Source organism: Plutella xylostella, chromosome 20, assembly GCF_932276165.1.
Source record: "Plutella xylostella chromosome 20, ilPluXylo3.1, whole genome shotgun sequence".
In the NCBI taxonomy this organism is placed as follows: domain Eukaryota; kingdom Metazoa; phylum Arthropoda; class Insecta; order Lepidoptera; family Plutellidae; genus Plutella; species Plutella xylostella.
The window spans coordinates 8,246,317-8,253,645 of NC_064000.1; positions in this window are offsets into that span (position 1 = coordinate 8,246,317).

A 7,329-nucleotide genomic window follows, 5' to 3' on the forward strand; every position below is an offset into this window, starting at 1 on the left:
GAAAACCATTTTCAGGATTTTCAGCTCACATGAGTACCTCTCCAGTTATAGGTAAATAGGTATTTAGCGGCCTAAGTCGAAATATTACACTCATACCCTCAGATAACCAAGAAGCAGGTGGAAAGCCACGACCAGACCTAGATTAAATCGAAGGTTGGTTAAGTACCAATAGCTGAAAGAAGTTTCATCAATATTGAAAGAGGATTACAGGTGCCTGTAAGAAGAAGAATACTGAATTCTGGGGAAAAAATAGACATTTCCCAAAGTTTATTGAGATTTTAGGTGGAAATCCTCATGAATCACCTAGAAGCAGTTGGAAAGCCACGACCAGACCAAATTTAAATCAAAGGTTGGTTAATAACCAACATCTGAAACAAGTTTCATCAACATTGAAAGAGGATTACAGGTTCCTGTAAAAAGATGAATGCTGAATTCCGGGAAAAAAAATACACATTTCCTAAAGTTTATTGAGATTTTAGATGGAAAGCCTCATGGATCCCCTAGAAGTAGTTGGAAAGCCACGACTAGACCTAATTTAAATCAAAGTTTGGTTAAGTACCAACAGCTGAAAGAAGTTTCATCGACATTGAAAGAGGATTACAGGTGTCAGTAAGAAGAAGAATGCTGAAATCTGGGGAAAAAATACATATTTCACAAAGTGTTTTAAAATTTTCAGCTGAAAATTCTGATAAGACCACAACGTCTGCTGGTTTTTATGATTGACACTGATTTAAATTTTGAATTTGGTCTGGTCGTGGCTTTCCAACTGCATCTAGGGGATTCATGAGGATTTCCACCTAAAATCTTAATAAACTTTGGGAAATGTCTATTTTTTCCCCAGAATTCAGCATTCTTCTTCTTACAGGCACCTGTAATCCTCTTTCAATGTTGATGAAACTTCTTTCAGCTATTGGTACTTAACCAACCTTTGATTTAATCTAGGTCTGGTCGTGGCTTTCCACCTGCTTCTTGGGTATCTGAGGGTATGAGTGTAATATTTCGACTTAGGCCGCTAAATACCTATTTACCTATAACTGAAGACGTACTCATGTGAGCTGAAAATCCTGAAATAGGTTTTCAGTTATCATCAGTGCCGATCATATAAACCAGCAAACGTATTGGTCTTATCAACATTTTTAGCTGAAAATTTTAAAAAACTTTGTGAAATATGTATTTTTTCCCCAGAATTCAGCATTCATCCTCTTACTGTCACCTGTAATCCTCTTTCAATGTTGATGAATTTTCTTTCAGCTGTTGGTACTTAACCAACCTTCGATTTAGACTAGGTCTGGTCGTGGCTTTTCACCTGCTTCTAGGGTATCTGAGGGTATAAAAGTGATATTTAGACTTAGGCCGCTAAATACCTATTTACCTATAACTGAAGACGTACTCATGTGAGCTGAAAATCCTGAAATAGGTTTTCAGTAATCATCAGTGCCGATCATATAAACCAGCAAACGTATTGGTCTTATCAACATTTTCAGCTGAAAATTTTAAAAAACTTTGTGAAATATGTATTTTTTCCCCAGAATTCAGCATTCTTCCTCTTACTGACACCTGTAATCCTCTTTCAATGTTGATGAATTTTCTTTCAGCTGTTGGTACTTAACCAACCTTCGATTTAGACTAGGTCTGGTCGTGGCTTTCCACCTGCTTCTAGGGTATCTGAGGGTATAAAAGTGATATTTCGACTTAGGCCGCTAAATACCTATTTACCTATAACTGGAGAGGTACTCATGTGAGCTGAAAATCCTGAAAATGGTTTTCAGCAATCATCAGTGCCGATCATAAAATCCAGCAGACTTTGTGGTCTTATCAGCATTTTCAGCTGAAAATTTTAAAACACTTTGTGAAATATGTATTTTTTCCCCAGATTTCAGCATTCTTCTTCTGACTGACACCTGTAATCCTCTTTCAATGTCGATGAAACTTCTTTCAGCTGTTGGTACTTAACCAACCTTTGATTTAAATTAGGTCTGGTCGTGGCTTTCCAACTACTTCTAGAGGATCCATGAGGCTTTCCATCTAAAATCTCAATAAACTTTAGGAAATGTGTATTTTTTTCCCGGAATTCAGCATTCATCTTCTTACAGGAACCTGTGATCCTCTTTCAATGTTGATGAAACTTTTTTCAGATGTTGGTTATTAACCAACCTTTGATTTAAATTTGGTCTGGTCGTGGCTTTCCAACTGCTTCTAGGGGATTCATGAGGATTTCCACCTAAAATCTTAATAAACTTTGGGAAATGTCTATTTTTTCCCCAGAATTCAGCATTCTTCTTCTTACAGGCACCTGTAATCCTCTTTCAATGTTGATGAAACTTCTTTCAGCTATTGGTACTTAACCAACCTTCGATTTAATCTAGGTCAGGTCGTGGCTTTCCACCTGCTTTTTGGGTATCTGAGGGTATGAGTGTAATATTTCGACTTAGGCCGCTAAATACCTATTTACCTATAACTGAAGACGTACTCATGTGAGCTGAAAATCCTGAAATAGGTTTTCAGTAATCATCAGTGCCGATCATATTAACCAGCAAACGTATTGGTCTTATCAACATTTTCAGCTGAAAATTTTAAAAAACTTTGTGAAATATGTATTTTTTCCCCAGAATTCAGCATTCATCCTCTTACTGACACCTGTAATCCTCTTTCAATGTTGATGAATTTTCTTTCAGCTGTTGGTACTTAACCAACCTTCGATTTAGACTAGGTCTGGTCGTGGCTTTCCACCTGCTTCTAGGGTATCTGAGGGTATAAAAGTGATATTTCGACTTAGGCCGCTAAATACCTATTTACCTATAACTGGAGAGGTATTCATGTGAGCTGAAAATCCTGAAAATGGTTTTCAGCAATTATCAGTGCCGATCATAAAATCCAGCAGACTTTGTGGTCTTATCAGCATTTTCAGCTGAAAATTTTAAAACACTTTGTGAAATATGTATTTTTTCCCCAGATTTCAGCATTCTTCTTCTTACTGACACCTGTAATCCTCTTTCAATGTCGATGAAACTTCTTTCAGCTGTTGGTACTTAACCAACCTTTGATTTAAATTAGGTCTGGTCGTGGCTTTCCAACTACTTCTAGAGGATCCATGATAAGCTAAACAACTCTGGTATACGAGGGATTCCTCTGAAACTTTTCTCTGATTATCTCTCATGTAGAACCCAGTGTGTCAAGATCGGTCAGCATGTAAGTAGAGATTTACCGATTTGTTATGGAGTACCACAGGGAAGTATTCTTGGTCCGACGTTGTTTCTCGTCTATTTAAACGAATTATGTTCTCTGGAAATGGGTGGTAGACTAATTGCTTACGCAGATGATACCGCATTATTATTTGCAGGGGATACATGGCAAGACACTTTTGAATCTGCACAGTTAGGGTTAAATAAGGTTTCGCACTGGCTATCTAAAAATGTCCTTACCGTAAATGCCAGCAAAACTAAATATATTACCTTTTCAATAAGAAACTCTACACAACCGGAGTTACTGCATCAACTAATTATCCATGCTCCAAATTGTTCCACTAATGGTACATGTCCCTGTGCTAGTTTGGAAAGATGTTCTATAATCAAATATCTGGGAGTCATTATAGATCACAATCTCTCTTACAGGTCACACATTGAACACCTATGCGGAAGAATTAGGAAGCTGATTTATATTTTTAAAAACTTGAGGCAAATTATGAATATTGACTCACTGATAAGAGTATATTATGCCCTCGGGGAGAGTGTGCTTACTTATTGCATAACGTCCTGGGGTGGAACTCATAAGACTCTCTTCCTCAATTTGGAAATTTCACAAAGGGCGTTATTGAAAGTCATAGATCATAAACCTTATCGTTTTCCTACCGCACTCCTTTATGATTCCCTCAAAGTTTTGACAGTAAGAAAACTATTTCTTTTGGAAACAATTCGGCTTCAACATGAAATCACACCTTTTGACAAAAATATAACGCTGAAACGTAGATCTGATATTGTATGTGATCAAAAAAAGTTTAATACTAAATTCAGTGAGTGTTTCTTCCCCTTTCTCGGTCCTTTTATATATAATCATGTAAACAAGCATCTCAAAATGTATGAATTAAACAATTTTGAGTGCAAACATAAGGTTAAGATATGGCTACTAACGAAGGATTACGACTTCATTGAGTCGTCTTTAAAACCAGTGTGCTAAGAATATAAAATATTTCATTGTATATTTTCAATACTCTATGCAGGTGCAGGCATCATTATACACACACACACACACACACACTCACACACACACTCACATACACCACACACACACACACACACACACACACACACCACACACACACACACACACACACACACTCACACACGCACACACACACATTCATATAGTCTGTTTTTCTTTTTCTTTTTCTGTATGATTTACTTTTTAAATCTACGTTAAATTTAAATTTAAGTAACTTATTAAACTAGGTAATTTGTTTTAGCTACCTAAGTCACCAGTTAAGGGTTGAGCAATCACTACTTATCCTAAAACTACAGGGCTATGCCCTTTATTAGGGAGTAGGGTCTCATAATTGTTTTGTGTGCAATAACGTGTAGCTACTAAATTAAGTAACATAATTAGAAAACTGTATGTACACACTGATTTGAAAATAAATTTTATTTATTTATTTATTTAGGTATTTATATTCATGAGGCTTTCCATCTAAAATCTCAATAAACTTTAGGAAATGTGTATTTTTTTTCCCGGAATTCAGCATTCATCTTCTTACAGGAACCTGTAATCCTCTTTCAATGTTGATGAAACTTTTTTCAGATGTTGGTTATTAACCAACCTTTGATTTAAATTTGGTCTGGTCGTGGCTTTCCAACTGCTTCTAGGGGATTCATGAGGATTTCCACCTAAAATCTTAATAAACTTTGGGAAATGTCTATTTTTTCCCCAGAATTCAGCATTCTTCTTCTTACAGGCACCTGTAATCCTCTTTCAATGTTGATGAAACTTCTTTCAGCTATTGGTACTTAACCAACCTTCGATATAATCTTGGTCAGGTCGTGGCTTTCCACCTGCTTCTTGGGTATCTGAGGGTATGAGTGTAATATTTCGACTTAGGCCGCTAAATACCTATTTACCTATAACTGAAGACGTACTCATGTGAGCTGAAAATCCTGAAATAGGTTTTCAGTAATCATCAGTGCCGATCATATAAACCAGCAAACGTATTGGTCTTATCAACATTTTCAGCTGAAAATTTTAAAAAACTTTGTGAAATATGTATTTTTTCCCCAGAATTCAGCATTCATCCTCTTACTGTCACCTGTAATCCTCTTTCAATGTTGATGAATTTTCTTTCAGCTGTTGGTACTTAACCAACCTTCGATTTAGACTAGGTCTGGTCGTGGCTTTCCACCTGCTTCTAGGGTATCTGAGGGTATAAAAGTGATATTTCGACTTAGGCTGCTAAATACCTATTTACCTATAACTGGAGAGGTACTCATGTGAGCTGAAAATCCTGAAAACGGTTTTCAGCAATCATCAGTGCCGATCATAAAAACCAGCAGACGTTGTGGTCTTATCAGCATTTTCAGCTGAAAATTTTAAAACACTTTGTGAAATATGTATTTTTTCCCCAGATTTCAGCATTCTTCTTCTTACTGACACCTGTAATCCTCTTTCAATGTCGATGAAACTTCTTTCAGCTGTTGGTACTTAACCAACCATTGATTTAAATTAGGTCTGGTCGTGGCTTTCCAACTACTTCTAGAGGATCCATGAGGCTTTCCATCTAAAATCTCAATAAACTTTAGGAAATGTGTTTTTTTTTCCGGAATTCAGCATTCATCTTCTTACAGGAACCTGTAATCCTCTTTCAATGTTGATGAAACTTTTTTCAGATGTTGGTTATTAACCAACCTTTGATTTAAATTTGGTCTGGTCGTGGCTTTCCAACTGCTTCTAGGGGATTCATGAGGATTTCCACCTAAAATCTTAATAAACTTTGGGAAATGTCTATTTTTTCCCCAGAATTCAGCATTCTTCTTCTTACAGGCACCTGTAATCCTCTTTCAATGTTGATGAAACTTCTTTCAGCTATTGGTACTTAACCAACCTTCGATTTAATCTAGGTCTGGTCGTGGCTTTCCACCTGCTTCTTGGGTATCTGAGGGTATGAGTGTAATATTTCGACTTAGGCCGCTAAATACCTATTTACCTATAACTGAAGACGTACTCATGTGAGCTGAAAATCCTGAAATAGGTTTTCAGTTATCATCAATGCCGATCATATTAACCAGCAAACGTATTGGTCTTATCAACATTTTCAGCTGAAAATTTTAAAAAACTTTGTGAAATATGTATTTTTTCCCCAGAATTCAGCATTCTTCCTCTTACTGACACCTGTAATCCTCTTTCAATGTTGATGAATTTTCTTTCAGCTGTTGGTACTTAACCAACCTTCGATTTAGACTAGGTCTGGTCGTGGCTTTCCACCTGCTTCTAGGGTATCTGAGGGTATAAAAGTGATATTTTGACTTAGGCCGCTAAATACCTATTTACCTATAACTGGAGAGGTACTCATGTGAGCTGAAAATCCTGAAAATGGTTTTCAGCAATCATTAGTGCCGATCATAAAAACCAGCAGACGTTGTGGTCTTATCAGCATTTTCAGCTGAAAATTTTAAAACACTTTGTGAAATATGTATTTTTTCCCCCAGATTTCAGCATTCTTCTTCTTACTGACACCTGTAATCCTCTTTCAATGTTCATGAAACTTCTTTCAGGTGTTGGTATTTAACCAGCCTTCGATTTAAACTAGGTTTGGTCGTGGCTTTCCGACTCCTTCGTGGTTGAAACGTCATCCACTTATGGAGAATAGATTTTTTAAAATTTATTTTGCTTTTTAAAAGAGCGGCAAAAGCGGTTTTGTCATTCGATGTTTTAAATTTTCATTATTTTATACATTTGTATTTATTAGTAATATGAAATTAGCCTTAATTTTGAATAATGTGTGTGGTACAAATCGTAACCTACTTAATTTGGTCGCCTACACTTAGGCTGCTAACTTTAGGCTGCCAACTTCACACTGGTCTTTAGCTCCAAAGCTATTGCGCTAATTCTCACTCTCCCTTATATGTAAATACATAAAGAGACTCAATTAGGACTTGAAACTTTTTTACATTTTAAGTACCTACTTAGTCTTTATACGCTCGCGAAATTCCCCTTAAGACATAAATGATCCTTTTGAAAGTTCATGAAAAATTCACAAGTTAAAATTGCGAGATTTGGACGATAGGCAATAAATAATTTAATTCGCTATACAAGATCGTATCGAGTACCCTAAGTGCGTTGTACTCA